Source organism: Natrix helvetica, assembly GCF_964273705.1.
Source record: "Natrix helvetica genome assembly, chromosome: 1".
In the NCBI taxonomy this organism is placed as follows: Eukaryota; Metazoa; Chordata; class Lepidosauria; order Squamata; family Natricidae; genus Natrix; species Natrix helvetica.
This window is the reverse complement of record NC_138548.1, coordinates 88,186,077-88,206,228: the sequence shown is the minus strand read 5'-3', so window position 1 is coordinate 88,206,228 and position 20,152 is coordinate 88,186,077. Positions and strand designations below refer to the sequence as shown.

Sequence of the window (20,152 nt, the reverse complement as noted above, 5' to 3'; positions counted from 1 at the left end):
AAAACATTAAAGACAGAATATTAGCAAGATTGTATTATAAAAGTGGAAAATAATAAATACATTTAAAAACTATAAACAATGTAAATCAAATTACTGTATCTCACCACTAAAATTTAATTCAATTAGATTAACATGTGCAAATGCCAACTGACGTATTCTATTCCAATAAAGAGCCTACTATAATTTTTGAGGATTGCTGCATATTTTAATGCTTCTATGGCCCAGATTCTTTGTGGAGGAATCTTTTTAGCTTCTTCTCCAATTGTACAAGAAACAGGGAGACCTCAGTTCCTAATACAATTTGTCAGTATCCAAAATTGGTCTCTAATTGAAATTTTGTCTCTTTTTTTTTGCAATATATTTTTATTGTTTTTACATTTAAAACAGTGCAATGCCGCGGAGTTGGGGTGATCATATATTCACATTATGTACAGCTGGTTTCAACCATTAACAGTTATTCTGCTTAATACATTGTCTGTCCTTCTGTTCGATCGCCATATATACATTTGTTCCAGTCTTGTCATCTTAACTTATACCAGTCATAAAATCTATTCCATACCTCAAAATATTCTGATTCCCCTTTATTTTTAAGTTCCAAAGTGAGCCTATCTGCTTCTGCACAGGCCAATACTTTTCTGATTACATCTAGCTCTGATGGTGTATTTTCTTTTTTCCAATGCCGTGCATAGGTTATGCGAGCTGCAGTCAGTATATGTATAATTAGATAGAGTGTATCTTTCTTAAACCCCTCTGGTATTATGCCTAGGAGAAAAGTTTCTGGTTTAAACATAATTTGTTCTCCCACCATTTGTTCTAACCATGATTGGATCATTTTCCAATATTCTTTTGCCTCATTGCACGTCTCTAACTCACATTCTTCATCTGCAAGCGACAGGATTCATTGAAATCCTCTCTGCCATTACAGTACCAGATACTGTGGTGCAGCCATGAACTGGATGCCTGCAGAATATTTTAGATACGGTGTCCGAACACACTCCTGGAAATATCTGGGTCAGCCAGTAATTATTAAGGAATTGCTTATGAAATCAAGGTGAATTGAGAATGCATACCAGTCACGATCAATTGATTGCCACTTTCACATGTGGGTTACATGTGACTTCTATCATCAGCACACCCCTGATTATGGCCACAGAGCATAATTTTCCAACTGCTTTTCCCTTCTCCTATCAATTATCTGATATAGATAGGCTGCAATCTTGTAAAAATATGGTATATGTAATGTTTTAATTTAAATGTCATATAAATTAAAGTTCTAGGCTGAGTAATCCTTCAGAACCCAATTTTTGTATATACACTGACACATTTGGTTTTTTTTTTTTGGATATGACATAATTACTAGATGCCAAAATCATGATTGCTGTTGTGAACCCTTACTTAGTACCTATCAGTTTATCAAGCATTTTTAATTTTATAAGGTAGAAAAGGAAGATGATGATCATTATAAGTCAGTGTTGTAGAATATAAGTGTTGATTGCAATACAATTAATTCATTATCCCCATTCTTTCTCTTTTTATAGTTATGCCCTGATATATCTCTAGTCTGAACTATATTTAGTATCTCCTGTGTTCTATTTATAGAACTCAGACAATCTGGAATAAATGAAGATATAAGATCAAAACTGTTAAATTAAATATTGTATCATTAACACAGACCTGATTTTCATTCTTTTTTTCCTCAGATATATCTGGATGATATTACTTGGATTTAATAAGTTGCCCTTTCTTACTCAGCCAGCTAGAAAGAAATGGATTAGTTATTTAAGGCATTTAATCTATTTGAACATTCTCATTATTTTTGCACCTGATTCATTACTTTCTTCCATAGATTAAGCCAACTTTCTTTTTCTGTACTTTCTTCTTATGATTGATATGATATATTTATATCACACTTTACACATCAGGATCAATGTAGTTTTTTATTATTAAATTTCATATTTTTTCAAAGATTGCAGCAGCCTAATATGTTTACATTGTAGATATTAAAAAGTATTTAAAACACTTACATAAATGCTATTATATAATTACATTTACTGTTGCGAAAATAACATAAGTTGGAAATGAAAGGTTTAACCCTTAGACTAGTGGTATATACAATAGCATACTTGTTAAAATGTTAAGACAGGGATTACATAGGCCACGTCTCAAGACCTCTCTCGGCCACGGAAAGTCAAAGAATGAATTTGTACAATGTGCTTAACTGAGCCATGAGTGAGGTTGTCGTGTGTCACACAAATACTAAGCCCAATCAGATGGCAGATTTGTTCCTACCACCAACAGGTGTGAGAGCCAAATATGTTGCATACCTCTTTCTCCCTTGAGGTCACAGTTTTATGTAGCTGTTCTTTCGGCAAGAATCTGCAATAGTTGCATCTATAACCATTAAGACTGGTTGTAGGCAATTTGCTTAGTCTTTGCAAGCAATGTCAGTTGTCTCCATCTCAACTGGGAATCCAGCATTGGAATAGACTCCTGGGATATACCTCAGCAATCTCTTGGTTTGTTATTATGGGTTTGCAGGTGGCAATTGTAATAAAGTACACTTATGCAAAGTTTTTCCCAGTACAATAGCAGTGACCTTCTTGAACTAGTCACATTTGTTATGCTTTTTCATACTTTGATTACAACTTTGCCTTGCCAGCTGTAATGAGCTCTACATAGAACTATGTTTAAAAGGCATCCAGAAAGTATAGCTGGTAGCTAATGTGGAAGCTACAGGAGTCATACTATGCATGTCACTGAAAGATCTGCACTGGTTATCATTTGCTTACTGGCATAATTTAAGGTAACACAAAGATGCCTCTTTCTATGTAACTCCTAGCTTTTACTTAGGAATAGAATAGAATAGAATAGAATAGCAGAGTTGGAAGGGACCTTGGAGGTCTTCTAGTCCAACCCCTTGCTCAGACAAGAAACCCTACACCATTTCAGACAAATGGTTATCCAATCTCTTCTTTAAAACCTCCACTGCTGGAGCATTCACAACTTCTGGAGGCAAGTTGTTCCACTGATTAATTGTTCTAATTGTCAGGAAACATCTTCTTACTTCTAGGTTGCTTCTCTCCTTGATTAGTTTCCATAGCTTCTTGTCCTGCCTTCAGGTGCTCTGGAGAATAACTTGACTCTCTCCTCTCTGTGGCAGTCCCTGAGATATTGGAACACTGCTATCATGTCACTCCTAGTCCTTCTTTTCATTAAAGTAGACACACCCAATTCCAGCAACCGTTCTTTATATGTTTTAGCCTCCAGTCCCAGTTATGTCTCGCTCCTACGCTCTCAGCAATCTGTAAGACAATCTGCAAAGATGCATGCCTTTAGCAAGCACTTAATTTTAAATGAGTTTACAAGGTAGTTAGTTTTAACCTCTGCTTTTTAAATATTCAATTTGTGTTTTATAAATATTGTAAGCTGCCTTCACCAGAGTAGAGATAGCCAAAATAAATTAAATTCATTTCTCGTGGCAGATTCTTCAAAATTGATTGTTTGACCTCACTGTAATTGTCTATACCCTTGCCCTCATGTCAGACCAAAGGCAGGGCCCCAGACATTGAAAAGTGGAATATTCAATGAGATGGAAAATGGGAAATATGTTAAGTGCTTAAAGGGGCAAGGAGACACTCTCGGACCAGAAAGAAAGTAGAACAAGAGGAGAATGTGGAAGGGGTGACAGGGCAGAGGGGTGAGAAGCAATAGTAACAGCACTTAGACTTATATACCACTTCATAGTGCTTTACAGTCCTCTCTGAGCTGTTTATACAGTCAGCATATTGCCCCCAACAATCTGGGTCCTCATTTTGCTCACCTTGAAAGGATGGAAGGCTGAGTCAACCTTGAACTGGTCAGGATCAAATTGCTGGCAGTTGGCAGAGTTAGCCTGCAATACTACATTCTAAGCACTGCGCCACTACATCATTTAGATGGCATTTAAATACCTCTGAATCCTTCAGTCCATACCCATAGCTTCAATAACACCGAAAACCTTTGAAGCACATCTTGCCATACTTTAAATTGTTGGTCTTCACCCTCAGTTCATCCACCCCCAGAATTCACCTTCAGAATGTCACCTTTCACCCTCAGTACAGTAGATACCTGCATTTTCCCCCCATGAAGATGAAATTGAATGGTATAGTGACTATCAACCTCTGCATTAGGCTTTCATGAAGAGCTCCCAATTTGTTTTTGTTCCCTTTCTGAAGCAAAGCATCTTTTTTGCAAGCATCTCATCAGCCAGGAATAATTAGAATGGGACAATGATGTCATCCTACAGGCAGTGAAAATCTTTTCATGCGTTTTCAGCCAAGTGGAACCCACCCTGATGTTTTCCAGCTCTCTGCTTCTGTGAATGAGGCAGTAACCATGTGAAAATATGCTTGGGTCAGCCGCTATGATGCATTCATCTGGAGGCAATTTGGAAGCTCTTGCTTACAACTAGCCACTTGATCTTTATCAGTATTGTTCCAGACTTTTAGAAAGCTGTGTCTCTGGATACCAACCTTTCCAGTTATTTGGCTCCCTCGTTTAATTTTAGAAGTAAAGGGTGGAATGAACATTATACATATAATAAAGATCCATTTCAATGCCCACTCCATTTCCAATGTTAATCATATGGGTAAATTCCAAGTGTTATTCCTTGATGGATGCAAGTTTAACACCATAGTACACATTTTCTTAAACAAGGCAGCCTTCAATATGTTGGCTGGGGATGCTGAAATGGTTTGTCTAGCACATCTGGAAGACATCTGGGGAAGGTTAGAATAAGACAGGGGTGTCAAACTTGATTTCACTGAGGGCTGCATTAGGGTTGAGGACATCAGGCAGCTGGAGTGGGCATGGCTAGGGTGGGTGTGACCAGCTTGATGTCACTCGAGGGCGCCTGTGGTGGCCAGAGTGCTCTGCCAGAGAAAACGGGCTCCTGAGCTCTGTTTTCGGCTGCGACAGCCTCCTGCAACTTTTCTGCCAGTGAAAATGGAGCTGCAGTCTTCCCGAGCTTCGTTTTCACTGGCAGAGGCACTGTGAGCCAGTCCTTCATTGTTTCCAGGGCTGCCCCGCAGGCCAGATCCAGCCCCTGGACCTTCAGTTTGACACCCTTGGAATAAGAGAAGAAACCTTCTGCATAATAACTATGCCCTATTTTACCTGGTATTTTTTTTTCACTGAGTTGATGGTAAGAGGATTTTTCTGGTTGTAGCTATAACTAAATCTCTGCTTGGCAAATCAGAATCAGGAACATCAAGTGGAATCATGAATTCCTCATCTTCCATTCTCCTCAAGTTCATGTAATCAGTCTATCTTTTTTATCCCACAAGCAGGAATTTTCCTTCCTTTCCCATTTTGGTGCTGGCCATGGATTTTATAGGTTCACTGATAACATTGCTACCCATCAAACTTCCAGCTAAAGCTGGTACACGTGGTTTCAAATTTTAGATGCTTTGGACTTCATGAACACTATGATAATTTTGAGCCTATTTTAATCTGTCTTCCATCTAATTTTATGAGTGCTCAGATTAAGAAGGAGCTAATAGTGGACATGGGAGAATTATTTTAATCAAGTATGCATTTGGTATATCTCAAAAATAAACTGTGTAAGTCCCCTTTGCACGATACAGCCTTGTGACCTTTGTGTGGTATGAAATGTACATATCACAAAGTTCAGAGAAATAAAATAAAACAATTTTTAATGTGGAAAAATACCAATACTCTTCAAGGTTTTTTTTTTAAATCCTCAGGGCAATAGAGTATAAGGGGCTAATCTTATAAAGTCCCAAAAATAGCACATCTTTCCTGAGAGCCAGTTTGATCTAGTGCAGGGACATCAAACTCACGACCCGCACTGGCCATGCCCACCTCCAGCTTAGTGAAGGGGAGAAAGTTGCGATACATCACATGACGATATGTCATCACGAGTTTGACACCCCTGATCTAGTGGTTAAAGCTCCAGGCTAAAAATCAGGGGACTGTGAGTTCTACTTCCAACTTACCTATGAAGGCCAGCTGGCAACTTCCTGTCACTAAAAATAGATCAGACCATGCACGTGTAGGAAAATGCTATGAAAAAAAATTAGCACATTTTCCATTTCATCAAGATCACTTATTGATTGGAACAACATTAGATTAAAAATACATATGTATGATGCATTCAGATATGCTACCCCACATTATAAACTTTTCCAGAGAAAAACTTGTACTTTATCTTTGAAATACATATTTGGAGGCTGAGAAATGGACATGGATAATTAAAATTAAATTAGATGTAATGTAATAGAAATATAATAGTTACTATAGTTACTTCTTATGCATCCAGGATTTGTGTCAACTATACAAATAAGCATCAAACCAGATTTATTCTAGCAAATGTACAAAACCATGCCTATTTATGCACAATACTGAAATACAACTCCAAGCAATAAGATAAGAAAATCCCATGAGTTCACATTGGAGTTTCTTATACTGATATAAAGCGTAGGTCATCCTGTTACATCCCTTGATTTATTCCCCTTCTATGACTTATCCCTCTTCACGCATCATGCTGACTGAAATAATTGCTGAGATTCTTTAAAAGTGAAATAGTCACCTTATAGGGACATGGGCAACATAAATAAATAAAAGAAAAATAACATTGCATTATGGGGTAAAGCAAAAGTAGGAAACTTATTGCAGCTGAGGATGATGTTGGTGGTTTGCAGGAGGGTAGCAGAGGAATTGCGGCATTGGTTCTTACTCGATACGCTCCTTCTCAAGGTAGGTGGAGACAGCGGTCATGCATGGGTTAAATCAGTCAGTAACCAAAAGAACGGAGTCTACCAAAGTGATGTCATCACCTCAGAGGAGTGTCCTCCCGCTTTTGTGACAAAGGAGATAAGTAGACTGCTGTGCATTAGTCGACTGCTTTCAATCCTCCGAAACTCTAGCCTAGCTCCAGAACTCCCTCCACGATCTAGGCCAGGAACCAAAGTGTGGGGATGACCGCTGTCTCCACCTGCCTCGAGAAGGGGCGTATCAGGTAAGAACCAACGCCCCATTCTCCAATGTTGGTGGAGACAGCGGTCATGCATGGGATGTACCAAAGCTGGGCATGTCCCCGGATGGGAATGAGACTGGGCTAGGAGCTTGAAGAGGGAAGAACTTGTTGAAGCACCCTCCGTCCGAATGCCACATCCGCCGACACGTATCTGTCCATTTTATAATGGTGGATAAAGGAATTAGAGGTCGCCCAGGGGGCCGCCTTGCAGATCTCTTCCACTGAGGCCTGCCTTGTCCACACTACTGACTTAGCGGCACTGCGTGTGGAATGCGCCGTGATATTGGATGGAGGTGTGAGGTAACTCACCAGGTAAGCTCTAGTTATGGTTGATCGGATCCAGCACCCAACCATAGATGGAGAAGCCTTCAGACCCTTGTTTGTGGGATGGAAAGATCCAAAGAGCGCTTCGATGCGCCTGAAGATGGCCTCTAATGGCCGTTGCTGAGAGGTGCTGCTTGCAGGAGAGCCTCTAAATTGCCGGTAAGCTCAGGAGGCAGAAGCCTCGAAGAAGCCCTGGTGAGTCTCTCCAAGAAGCCCGGGGCTAATTGAGAGACCTAGCTCTGAGGAGCTATCCCCTGATTCCTTCCAATTTGGATGTAATTTGGATGAAATTTAGAAAATTATCCAATTAAAGGTAATTAAAATATCTACTAAAGTTGAGGAAAAAGCAATTAGCACAGCCAGTTTGGATCGAACTGAATCTAAAAAAGCGGGAGGACCCTCCTCTTAGGCGATGACACCACTTTGGTAGACTCAGTTCTATTGGTTACTGACTGAGTTAACCCATGCATGACCGCTGTCTCCACAAACATTGGAGAAGAGAACTACATTAATGTTCCTGTTTGTCTTCAAACAATCCTCTCAAAGGGGGAAACTCTGAAAACCCATCTGATAACTAAATGAGACAATGGGAGTGTTTATTTTAAGATCACACCTAGTCCTGTCTCTCGCCCCCACCCCACCCCAGAATATTTAATTTCATTCTAGCACCTCTCTTTTCCATCAGTTGCCTGTGACTACAAAGCTTGCACAGTCATGCTATTTACCAATCATTTTAGAACATTTTTGAAAATACATCTTCAAATGTTTAAGAGGCTTCTTGCACCTGTTGATTGGGAGCTGCATGAAGTTTCCCATGAATGGTTAGCTTTAAGGAAGACTGAAGGAAGCAGCCCTCAAAGCTGCATTGAGAACCAAACATGGACCCCTTGCTTCAACTTAGCAATAGCACTTAGACTTATATACCACTTTACAGTGCTTTACAGCCCACTCTAAGCGGTTTACAGAGTCAGCATATTGCCCCCAACAATCTGGGTCCCCATTCTACCCATCTCAGAAGGATGGAAGGCTGAGTCAACCTTGAGCCTCGTGAGATTCTATCTGCCAAATTGGAAACAGCCAGCAGTCAGCAGAAGTATCCTGCAGTATTGCACTCTAACCACTGTGCCACCATAGCTCACTGTTTCCATCTGAAACCCCTCAGTCTCCTGCAAAGCTTGCACTAGGGGAGAAGCTAGAGAGCAGTCTCCTTCAGAAAGTTCTGTTGAGGAAGATCTTCAAATCATCTAAGCTATTTCTGAGAGAAAAAGCTCAGCCTCTTCCCACCCCCTGCCAGTCTGTTGTTCTTTTATAAAGAGGCAATGATACAGTGTGTGCTTACTAAGATCACTTAGTTCTGTACAAAAAAAAGAAAAAGAAATAATGTTTACTCCTACAACGTAGGTAGGTTCCACTGTTGGTAAATACCAAATTCCTCACAATGGCTGTTCAATGACTGGGTTCTTTCAGTGGGTTCATTGAAAACTGTGCAGCAAGGAAAACCTTCAGTGCTGCCCTGCCAGTACAGAGGAAGAAGGTTACCTCAACTTCCTCCCCCAGTACAGAGGTGGCTTCCTACTGGTTCAGCCAAGTAGGTAGTAACTCGGCCTGCCACACCCCCGCATTGGTCCTCTCGGAGGTGCCATAGGTGGCGCCATCTTGTTTTTTGCTTCTGCACATGAGCAGAAGCATTTTTTTTAGTACTGCGCATGCACGTGTGCGAAGAGCATCCCTCAGCGAACCGGCAGTAGCAGCAGCTGGAACCCACCCCTGCCCCAGTACTACACAGTTTCACATTGATGAAGCAAAGCAAATAACCTTCATAATTCAGACTGCCCCACTGGACAAATCTGAGAAGATCTTCTGCTGGGATCTCTTATGTGTGAATGAGGCAAGTTTGACTGTATCAAGATGAAGAACATTACCATATAGAATGTTCAACCCCTGGCTGAAACTGTGCTAGGACAATACAGTCAAAATTCCTCGTGTTAATCTATATTCTAGCAGCTGTACTTGAATATAATAAAAGCTTCTGAACATTTTTCAAAGCCGGCCTCCTCCAGTGTAGGTTACAATTATCCAATCTCAATATAACTGGGCTATGAATGACAATGTCCAATTTCTCTTGGTGGGGACACAGCTGGTTCACCATTTCCTTCAGATTAACTACAGGATATTTCTGTTCATAGCATATTTAAATATATGGATAAAGCCTATTAATCATCACAGTAGCTATTAAAATAATGCAAGCCTTCCTTCTCCTCTCCCCCACACAGATGGGAAGATAATGCATCTAGTGTGATCTAATTCAAGGCCACACTATTATTTAGTAGCAGATTTAAGAAACTTGTACTGTTCTCTCTGTAACATGCTAAGCCTGACATCCTTTGTTGTTAATAAAAAGGTTTGCCAAGTGATATTTTTGGCAGTTTTAGAAATAATAGAATGCTTCTGTAACACATTTCATCTTCCAAGTTGTGATGGAATCATGTAGGATGCTGCATGTTAAATTATGCTACCTGCTATGCTTATGATAAACAGTGTTATCTTCTCCCATATTCAGCATTTGTAAACCCCTTTAAACCTGAATTTAAAGGCCTAATGAGTAGATTGCTTGACCTGGAAAGAAGAGTAGGGCTATAAAAGAACATTTTGAGCTTGTTTCCCTACTCATGAGGCTACCTATGAACAAGTAGCAAGGCAAGAGCCCTACATGTTGTCTCTCTGTAGCTTGAGGGTCAGTTATAGCCTTGCTGAGAATGTCATGTGTCATCTTGCATTATTGCTAATTGTTTTAAAACTGGCTGCTTTGAAGACCACATAAAACTTCAGCTGGGACAAAATCCTACAGATCAGGTGCTTATGGGGCAGTCTCATGACTGCCATGAGCACCTCTTATACAATAGTTATTGTAAGCTAGTATAAACAAATACATAGTATTTTCTGCTGTGACTCCTCCCCTTTGGAACATTATGCCCTCTGAGGTGAGATCTGCACCTCTCCTTCTGACCTTCCATAAGGCCCTGAAGGTCTGGCTCTACCAGTTGGCCTAGGATCCTAACGGAGGTGCATCACTCAAGAGGTGGCTTTCTGTTTAAGAAAAGACGCCATCTCTCTCTGTATCTTGCCCCCGCAAGTGTGTGTGACCCCCCTGCATGCACCCCACCCCGCACATGCACCCCCTGCACAGCCCCTGCCCCCTGCACATGCGCACACACACCCTCGCATGCCTCCCCCCCTTTGCACGGCGGAGACCCAAAGACCAGCTGGCCAGCGGGAGGCACGTGCACATGTGCAGCGGAGCTGAACTGGGGCGACAGCTCACGTGTCCACCGAGACTGCACTGCATGCCATCTGTGGCACGCATACTATAGGTTTGCCATCACGGCTTTATATGTTTCAGAGCTTGGAAAACCATACTGATTTTCACTGGTAGCTTGTAGTTGTCCAACTGAGAGATCTCCACTTCTCATAAAGGGCAATGGGAAAGATCATGAAAATCTCCGTTGGCGCTCTCTCTTATTCTGGAACTGCTTGCCGTTTGAAGGAGGTCTACCCCTTTCTCTTGTGAGCTTCTGAAGATTTGTAAAGACCTGGCTGTTTCAGAAGGATTCCAGAATGATTGGTATTGGTGCTGTTGATATGTTTATATAGTTAATGTGCCTTTCTATTGATATTTGCATTTGTTATTGTTCCCTGGTTTAGAGACTTTTAAATGGAAGCAATATGTAAAATAAATAAATAAATAAATACACAGGGCTAGAGATTTCAAAAACACACCTATTGCAAGACACATTTAATATTTTCCATTAAAGTGTATAGGGTAGGGGTTGTCAAGCAAATTTATAAATAATCTTAACCAGTGTTTCTCTATCTGGGAAACTTTAAGATGTGTGGACTTCAACTCCCAGACGTCTCCAGGTAGCATGGCTGCAGAATTCTGGGAGTTGAAGTCCACACGTCTTAATTGGTCAAGGTTGAGAAACACTGATCTAAATCATGTCTTCCTATAACAAGCAACAACACTGTTTTTAAAAGTTGCACTTTAGAAAACAGAACGAGAAATGTTGAGTCATTACAAAATTCAGTTATATTATTATTTCTGCAAAAGCAATTACAGTATTTATCCATATATACAATAAAAGTGATAAATATTCTTATCCAAATATGACTCTATTCATCTGGGATTCACCAGAGATTCGGGAATCTCTGCATGTTATTAAAATGCTGCACAACATGTCCTCTTATGTTCTTTTTAAAATCTTTAAATACTTTCCCTTTTCAGTTTCTCACTGACTTTCCATCTTACTTTCCCTATTTCTAATTCAACATTGTTACCTAAGAAAGTTTATGCCACTTTGTAATTTAAAAAAAAGCCTTCTAAAAGTGCCATTGAATATGTTCTTTTTCTTTCAAATAAAAAGAATTTAGAGATCCCAAGCAACACATTCAAAGCTGACCAATAGATGTTTTTCAAATGAGAACATTTCTGCATGGAAACAGGCCTGTCATTTCTCTCTCTTTGTTCTCAAAGCTATGCCTCTTCTAACTGTTCAGTCAGGTACTGTAATATGAAATAGAGAGAGGGGGGAGGGAGGGGGAGGGAAAGGAGAGAGAAAATCTGTAATATGAAATAGTTGTCATGAAAAAGAGAGAGAGAGAGAAAGAGAGAGAGGAAGGGAGAGAGGGAGGGAGGGGAAAAGGGGAAGATAATTTATAGCAAAGGAAGATCTGGCAAGTCTACCTCTACCTATCTGCCTGCCTGCCCGCCCGCCCATCCATCCATCCATCCATCTATCTGTATTGAATTTATTTGCTGTCCATCTCACTATGAGGTGACTCTGGATGACATACAATGTTAAAAAGAATGAAACAATTAGAAACATGTACGGTATATAATAAGAATAAAATACTATAAATTATCAACTATAACTAAAAGATAGTAGGGAGAGAGTAGAATGAGCAAGAGGGGAGGTGGGTTCTGTCATTAATCTATTAATCTATCACACACACACACACACACACACACACACACACACACCATGTAAAACCCCTCCATTGGAGCAGTGGTGGGTCAATTTTTTTTTACTACCAGTTCTGTGGGCATGGCTTGATGGATGTGGCATGGCTTGGTGGGCGTAGCAGGGGAAGGATACTGTAAAATCTCCATTCCCTCCCCACTCCAGGTTACTGCAAAATCCCCATTTTCTCCTGATCAGCTGGGACTCAGGAGGCAAAGAATAGATGCAAGGGGGGCCAGTTAGAGGTGGTATTTACCGCTTCTCTGAACTATTTAAAATTTCCACTACCGGTTCTCCAGAACTGATCAAAACCTGCTGAATGCCACCTCTGCATTGGAGCCTCAAGCAGAACCAGGTCTTTAAGCTCTTGAGGAAGGTTGGGAGAGTTGGAGCAAAATGTTCCGAAGGGCAAGAGTGATGTCAGAGAAGGCTCTTCTCCTGGATCCCATCAGCCAGAATTCCCTGGCCAACAGGGCTTGCAGCATGCTTCTTCTGCTGGCACAGGTGGAGCGGCCCAATCCCAGTGGGATGAGACAATTCCTCAAGTAACCTGGATCCACACCATGAAGGGCTTTAAAGGTGATAACCAACACCTTGAATTGGAGCTGGAAACAAATTGGCAACCAATGCAGATCTGGGAACAGTGGTGTAACATGGGCCACTCTAGGGACCCAAATGCTGTCCACGCCACTGCACCAGCTGTAGCTTCTGAATGCTCTTCAAGAGAGCCCCCTATAGATATTTTATAGCACATACTTTAAAGGAGAAAAGTACTGATGCCAAAACAGGTGGGCATTTGAGTTTGTTATCTAAAAATCATTCCCAGTTCATTATCTGAAATGGACAGATAATGAGGACTAGGCATTATCTGAAATGGACACATAATGAGGACAGAAAATAAGCCTGACATGAGAATTGGAACAGATATGAAATAGGCCAATAAACTCTTCTTTCTTTAGAAGGCACTCCTTGTACTTCCACTTACGAGAATACCTCTGAGCTTAATGCAGGCATACCAATTTGGAGCTGCAAAAAAACCGGACAACCATTAAAGAACAAGAAGTTTTTTATAACACTATGCTGTGGTGATCTGGAGCTTTGTAGCCCATATATAATATACCTAGCCTAGTGCCTATTTCATCTGAGAAACTATCGGGTAGATGCAAAGTGAAGGAGCAGAAGAAATAGAACAGGATGAATCACGAAGGAAGACAAAATGGCAGAAAACGAGAGATCAAGGATAAGAATCTCTGAGTTGCTTGTCTACATTGCAGACAATCCCCAATATACCACATAGGATTGGGAAAATTCCTCATCTGAATTTCCTAAGAGTCACTACCAATTTCTACACAATGCCGAAGATCTAACTCCACCCATAGCAGCTTTTATGTTCTCTCACTCCCCCTCTTTTTAACACTACCATCTTACGCTATATAAGTCTAAGTGCTATTGCTTTTGTTATTAAAGTTGAGAAACACTGTAATAGTATGATTCTTTTCATAAACATTGAAGAGGGACGTAATTCAACTCCGAAGGGAGATATTTCAAAGTTGAAAAAAATTCTAAATTCTTTGCTCATCCTCCAGTTTTCTATGAATGCTGAAGAATCCTGTATTTTAAATATGTGTACATTGGCCCATGGTGTCTGGAATTTTATTTGTTGAGTTATATTTTATATTTAATCCGTAACATTTTTACTGTTTACATCTCATATAAGAGAATATGCCACAGATCATAATACAACTTGTACAAGACAGAAAGTCATAAATCTTAAATAAGCATACTGATTTAGGTGGTATACATTGAATTTGTATTTAATGCTGGATCCCCTACATATTGTTCCAATTTAATTTGGGAATGTCAGTCTAATTATTTTGACATGTATGTCTGAAAAATTTACTTCAGAAAGAAAATGTTGCATGAAAGAAGTGTTGCATTTTAAGTTGATACATATTTTGTCATTAATGATTCAAATAATATTTGGCAACTGAAACTTTTTCTCACAACATTGCAACAGTGTTCATAGCCTACTACACAATTTTAATATTATTCACATTTCAAAACATTTTTTTAAAAATATCTGGCCATATACTAAGACTATATGTTAAATTCAATAATCTAATCAAGTAATGATATCAAAATTTGGCTTTCACCATATAAAGATGTATTTTCCTATTGCATTTTTATTCTGCCTTCATTACTTTATAAGTAATTCAAGGCAACAAGCGTACATAATCTAATCCTTCCTTCTCTTGTGTTCCCCACAACAACAACTCTGTGAGGTGGGTTGGGCTGAGAAAGAGTGACTGGCTCAAAGTCACCCAGCCGGCTTTCATGCCTAAAATGGGATTAGAACTCACAGTCTCCTGATTTCTAGGCCAGACCTTAATAAAGACAGCCCCCTCCCCAAATAGAATCTCCCAGCCTCATAATATTTTGATCTACTGCCTTTATTGATGCGAGCAGCTGTAAAAAAACGCCTTCTTACATAGGAGTTAGATAGTAGGAACAAGGAATCCTTACATAAAAGGCCCATCTAAAAATAATGGCTATTTCCTACTACAGGGGTGTCCAAACTTGGGAACTTTAAGACTTGTGGACTTCAACTCCCAGAATTCCCCAGCCAGCATGGCTGGCTGGGGAATTCTGGGAGTTGAAGTCCACAAGTCTTAAAGTTCCCAAGTTTGGACACCCCTGTCCTACTAGTAATCTAATGCTATTAATGATGGTCCAGAATGCCAGATTCAGCTCAATAAAGAACACTTCATTAGGATTCCAAATAAATATTGCAAGGCTGGCAACCAGAGTCTTTTGAGAAGCTGTACACTAGAGAAATGGATCAAAGCAATGAATTCCCCATTCAAGACAGGATCCTAGCATTTACTCAAGGACTTGAGGCTTGCTGGGCTTTGTTTTGGACAATGAAGACAGGAAGTCTCTGAGCAAAACTTGGTCAGAGACCTTTGTTTTAAAGGCCAGCAATTCCATGCAACGACCCACTGAGCCAGAATGCTGAGTCCAATGTCAAAAATCAATGCAGCTTTATAGGAATGAGAGGGAAGGGAGAAACATTTTTCCTAATCACCCAGAGATTGGGATTAGAGTTCTTCTTTTGGTCTCTAAGATAAAGCAGAGAGGAATCTATTACATTTTTATATTTTCATTTATTTGTCAGTCTTGAGTTACATTTATGGGTGGAATAAAACTTTTGTATTTGGAGCCTGCCAAGGAGCGTTGTCTTTATATTCATGGTTTACTTGCAGTAGAAATAACTCTTTCATCATTGGCCTTTCTGATTGCTAGTGCCATATCTGATATTAATCTTTTTGGAAAGCAGATTTATGAATGGCCCAATGTGATTCTTTGCATAGAATCTATTAGATCACTTCCATAAGCTATCCAAACAAGGTTTGCCCATGCAAATACAGCCACACTAATTAAATTTTGCATGTTTGCCATGCTACGGATCAGAGATGGGTTTCGGCTTCTGCTGCTGCTGGTTCGCTCAGAGACGCACTTAGGGAGTACACACATTGATACGCACTATGTGCGCATGCACATTAATTAAAAAACCAAGATGGCGGCACCTATAGTGCCGGTGATAGAACCAGTTTAGGGGCGTGGCAGGCCGAGTTACTACCTACTCGGCCAAACCGGTCCGAACCGGTAGGAATCCACCTCTGCTATGTACTCAATTATTGTTGGCTTGGATGATAAGAAATATATCATGTGCATAGACTACAGTCCAGTAATGGCCACATAGAGATAGTTGTAGCATAAAACAGCTCAGCAAAAGAAAAGGCCAGGTTGGATCTAAATAATCTCACTGTAAATTGGAGTGAACCATAACGTCCTGCCTATTCATGCTGTACATTTTTCTTACTCTCTGTATTTCTTCTTCACTAAAAACGTAAGAGACCCAACAAAAAGCAATATGAAGATAACTTTGAAGTAGAAATTCAACAGTGTTTATGTAAACAGAAGTTTAATTCTGAAAGAGGAGAAGTGGTGGGAAAGAAACTCAAGATTGCCCCATCCTGATTTTCTTTAATATAGGAAGAGACAAATAAAAACTCTGCCGGGCTTTCACAATTCTGTTTTTTAATTGCTGCATTACTTATCTGAATCACAGAAGAAGGCCTCTGCTACAGTTCAATACCAAAGCAGAGAAAAGTTCCCTGTAACTCACAAATGGTGCTGTCAGGATGAGTCCATCCAAGTCAGCACTCCGAGACAATCAGATTTCTCAAATAAATCTGTTTTATTGAGTACATCATTTCGGCATGCATGAAAGCAAAACCAACTCTAATTATTTCCTGCGGTTTTAGTATAATTAAAGAATAGATATTCCCCTCCCTCCTTGTTACAGGTCACACTGTCCAATTAGATGTTCTGAATCTTCCCTGGCAACTCCTTCCAGTCTTTGGCCAGCTAACCATTGAGATTACCTTGGTTCCCATGGAACGATCTGTTGTTATTGTCTGGTTTGACATTCCAAGCTTCTTTTCCCTCCCCTGCCCTCCCCTCCATACTGTGTGGCAAGCTGAGATTAAAAGATAGCTGCGGCAGACTAGATCCATTTTGAAGTTGACAGGTACATCTAAAGCTTCTGCTTTTTGCCCATCTATCCGATTTTAATCTCCTTTCCAGATAGCTCATATGCAAAGCAGAAATCTTTTATTAATCCTTATTTCTGCTTTGTAGATTTCCTGTTGTTTGTGGGGAAGGATGGTGTACTGCTTTGGACCGCTCAGAAAAAAAGAATATTTAAACTAAATTTGAAAATTTCAAAGGAAGATTAACACTTTGTAATCACTGAATTACTAAAGACTATGCCTTGATGTTTAACTTACAAGTTCTATATGCAAACGGACTTTGCACTCCCTCTAAAGGAGTCAAAAAAACTAAATGCTTCTTTTAAAAACTTTGTTTCATAGAAGCCAGAAAGCTCTTCCCTTCAAAATAAGATTATTCTGTTAGACTGCTTTCCAATGTTTATGAAAAGAATCATACTATTACAGTGTTTCTCAACTTTAATAACAAAAACAATAGCACTTACTTATATACTGCTTCACTGTGCTTTACAGCCCTCTCTAAGCAATTTAGAGAGTCAGAATATTGCCCCCAAAATCTGGATCCTCATTTTACCAACGTCAAAAGGATGGAAGGCTGAGTCAATCTTGAATTCTGTGAGGATCAAACTTCTGGCAGTGGGTGTATTCCAAGGGTGTCAAACTCATGGCATCATAGCATCATCACGTGACGTATTGTGACTTTTCCCCCTTCACTAAATTGGGCATAGGCATGGCCAGTATGTGACGCATCCAGCATGCGGGTGGCGAGTTTGACAGTCCTGCTATATTCTAATAGCTTGAAGATGTATGGACTTCAACTCTCAGAATTCCCCAGCCAGCAGTATTACTGCTATACTATTGTACTACTACACTACTAAGATGGCAATGCTCAGGTACAAAGTATGGAAATTAGCAGACCCCCAACGTCTGCCGAGTATAAAAAAAACATTACAGAAAACTTGGTGGGAAGAGAACAGTCAAATGAACATTTACTTACTCAATTGCCATTGGATCCTATTTTTACAGGTGATGGATAGAAGAAATCAAATTAAATAGCTGCAGTTCCCTTTGCCTCTGTTATATTTTCAAGCTACTTCTACCATGTGTAAGTAAACTGTGTAGTAAGCTCACAAAATATATAAGAGCAATATGTCAATGAAAATGATAATAAATAATTGTAATGTCTAAAATGACACCAACTTTGAACAATTCAGCAATGTTAAAAGTGAAGACTCCACAAATGCCAACAATGCAGTAGTAGCTTTGCAAGTCATTCGTTAGAGTTAGGGCACAGAATTAAGGTTACAAGTCTATGAAAATGTGTTGGTGAGAATCAGGGGTGGGTTTCTGCTGGCATTACTGCCAGTTTGGTTTCCGCGAGATTTTGCCATGTACTGTCCAGAGCCATGTACTTACTTACAATTTATAAACACAAAATAAACAAACAATAAGCAAGAATACAGATAGAGCTAGGAGGAAAGGGAGCATCAAAGCAAGAGCGGATGCACTTGCTGTGACTGCCAGCAGTTCCTTAAAGAAAGTGCATCATTTTCAGGGCTCCCACAGTAGCCACTCAATTCCACAAAATCTCTGTCTCTGTCTATCTGTCTGTCTGTCTATCATAATCTATCTTATCTATCTCTACATCTATCTATCTATCTATCTATCTATCTATCTATCTATCTATCTATCTATCAACTATCTATCTATCATCTATCTATCTATCATCTATCTATCCATCCATCCATCCATCCATCCATCTATTCATCTATTCATCTATCTATCTATCTATCTATCTATCTATCTATCTATTCATCTATCTATCCATCTATCTATTCATCTATCATCTATCTATCTATCTATCTATCTATTCATCTATCTATCTATTCATCTATCTATCTATCTATCTATCTATCTATCTATTCATCTATCATCTATCTATCTATTCATCTATCTATCTATCTATCTATCTATTCATCTATCTATCTATCTATCTATCTATCATCTATCTATCATCTATTGTCTGTCTGTCTGTCTGTGTCTGTCTATCATCTATCTATCTATCTATCTATCTATCTATCTATCTATCTATCTATCTATCTATCTATCTATCTATCTATCTATCTATCTATCATCTATCTATCTATCTATCTGCATAAATATCCAGAGAAAACATAGGCATATTAAATGGCATATATTTCAGGAGTCTTCGGGTAACCTAAGCTTTCAGTCATAGTATACTTCCATTCCTCTAGTAATACGTGACATTTCTGATTCAAGTAACTCAAATGGTAATGATTGAGTCCCTCAACATAATCATGCACATACATACAAATGTGCCGTACATAGATATTTTAGGACCAATTCTGACCTGGCATCTGAATGTTACAAAAATAAGACTCAGTTCTTAATCACTTTCTGAAGCAGACACCTGTCCTATTTTTCAGTACAAAAACATAAAGAATTGTGAAATAATACGTTTTACACATTCTCTATCATTCTCCAGTCTAAGACTTGTTTAAAAACACATTATCACGAGATATAAGGAATGAAGTATTTAAAGATAGTCCTCAGCTTACAACCACATCTGGGACTGTAAACTTTGAGTTCAGCGGTGCAGTCATTAAGCGGGGCATCGTATGTTTACACATAATCTTACAACGTTTTGCTATGGTTGTTACCAAGTCACCATGTGATGGCGATTTGTAACCTTCCATACCAGTTTCCCCATTGACTTTGTTTGTTGGAAGTCAGCTGGTAATGTCACAAATTGTGACCTCTTGTCCCAAGGATCTTGCAACCATTGTAAATGTGAGCAAGTGCCCAGGTTGTGATCATGTGGAACTCACAAGGAGTCTGCACAGTTGTAAGTGTGAAAACAGATTGCAAGTCACTATTTTCAGTACTGTTGTAACTTTGAATGGTTTTTAAATGAATAGACGTACCTCAAGGGCTAGTAAAGTAGTTTCAAACTTTACCCATATAAATAAATTTAAAAACAGATATAACAACTCCACATTAAAAAAAATAGCAAAACAGCCTCAGTTCCTTAGAATTATGGAAAAGAAGTAATGGCCATAACTTATATATTCAATTATCCAAACTGAGAAATATTTTTATTCCAAAAATTTTTATAAAGAGATTATCCCAACTTCTTCAAATCAGTCTATCCTTGATGTGTGAAAGCCATTATGGGCTCA

At 39.4% G+C, this 20,152-nt stretch overlaps 1 protein-coding gene across 2 annotated transcripts in view; it reads right to left on the bottom strand.

The window, feature by feature from the left end:
* PAMR1 (peptidase domain containing associated with muscle regeneration 1) overlaps nucleotides 1-20,152 on the bottom strand; it is a 95,257-nt gene that overhangs the window by 34,987 nt on the left and 40,118 nt on the right. The window lies entirely within an intron of this gene.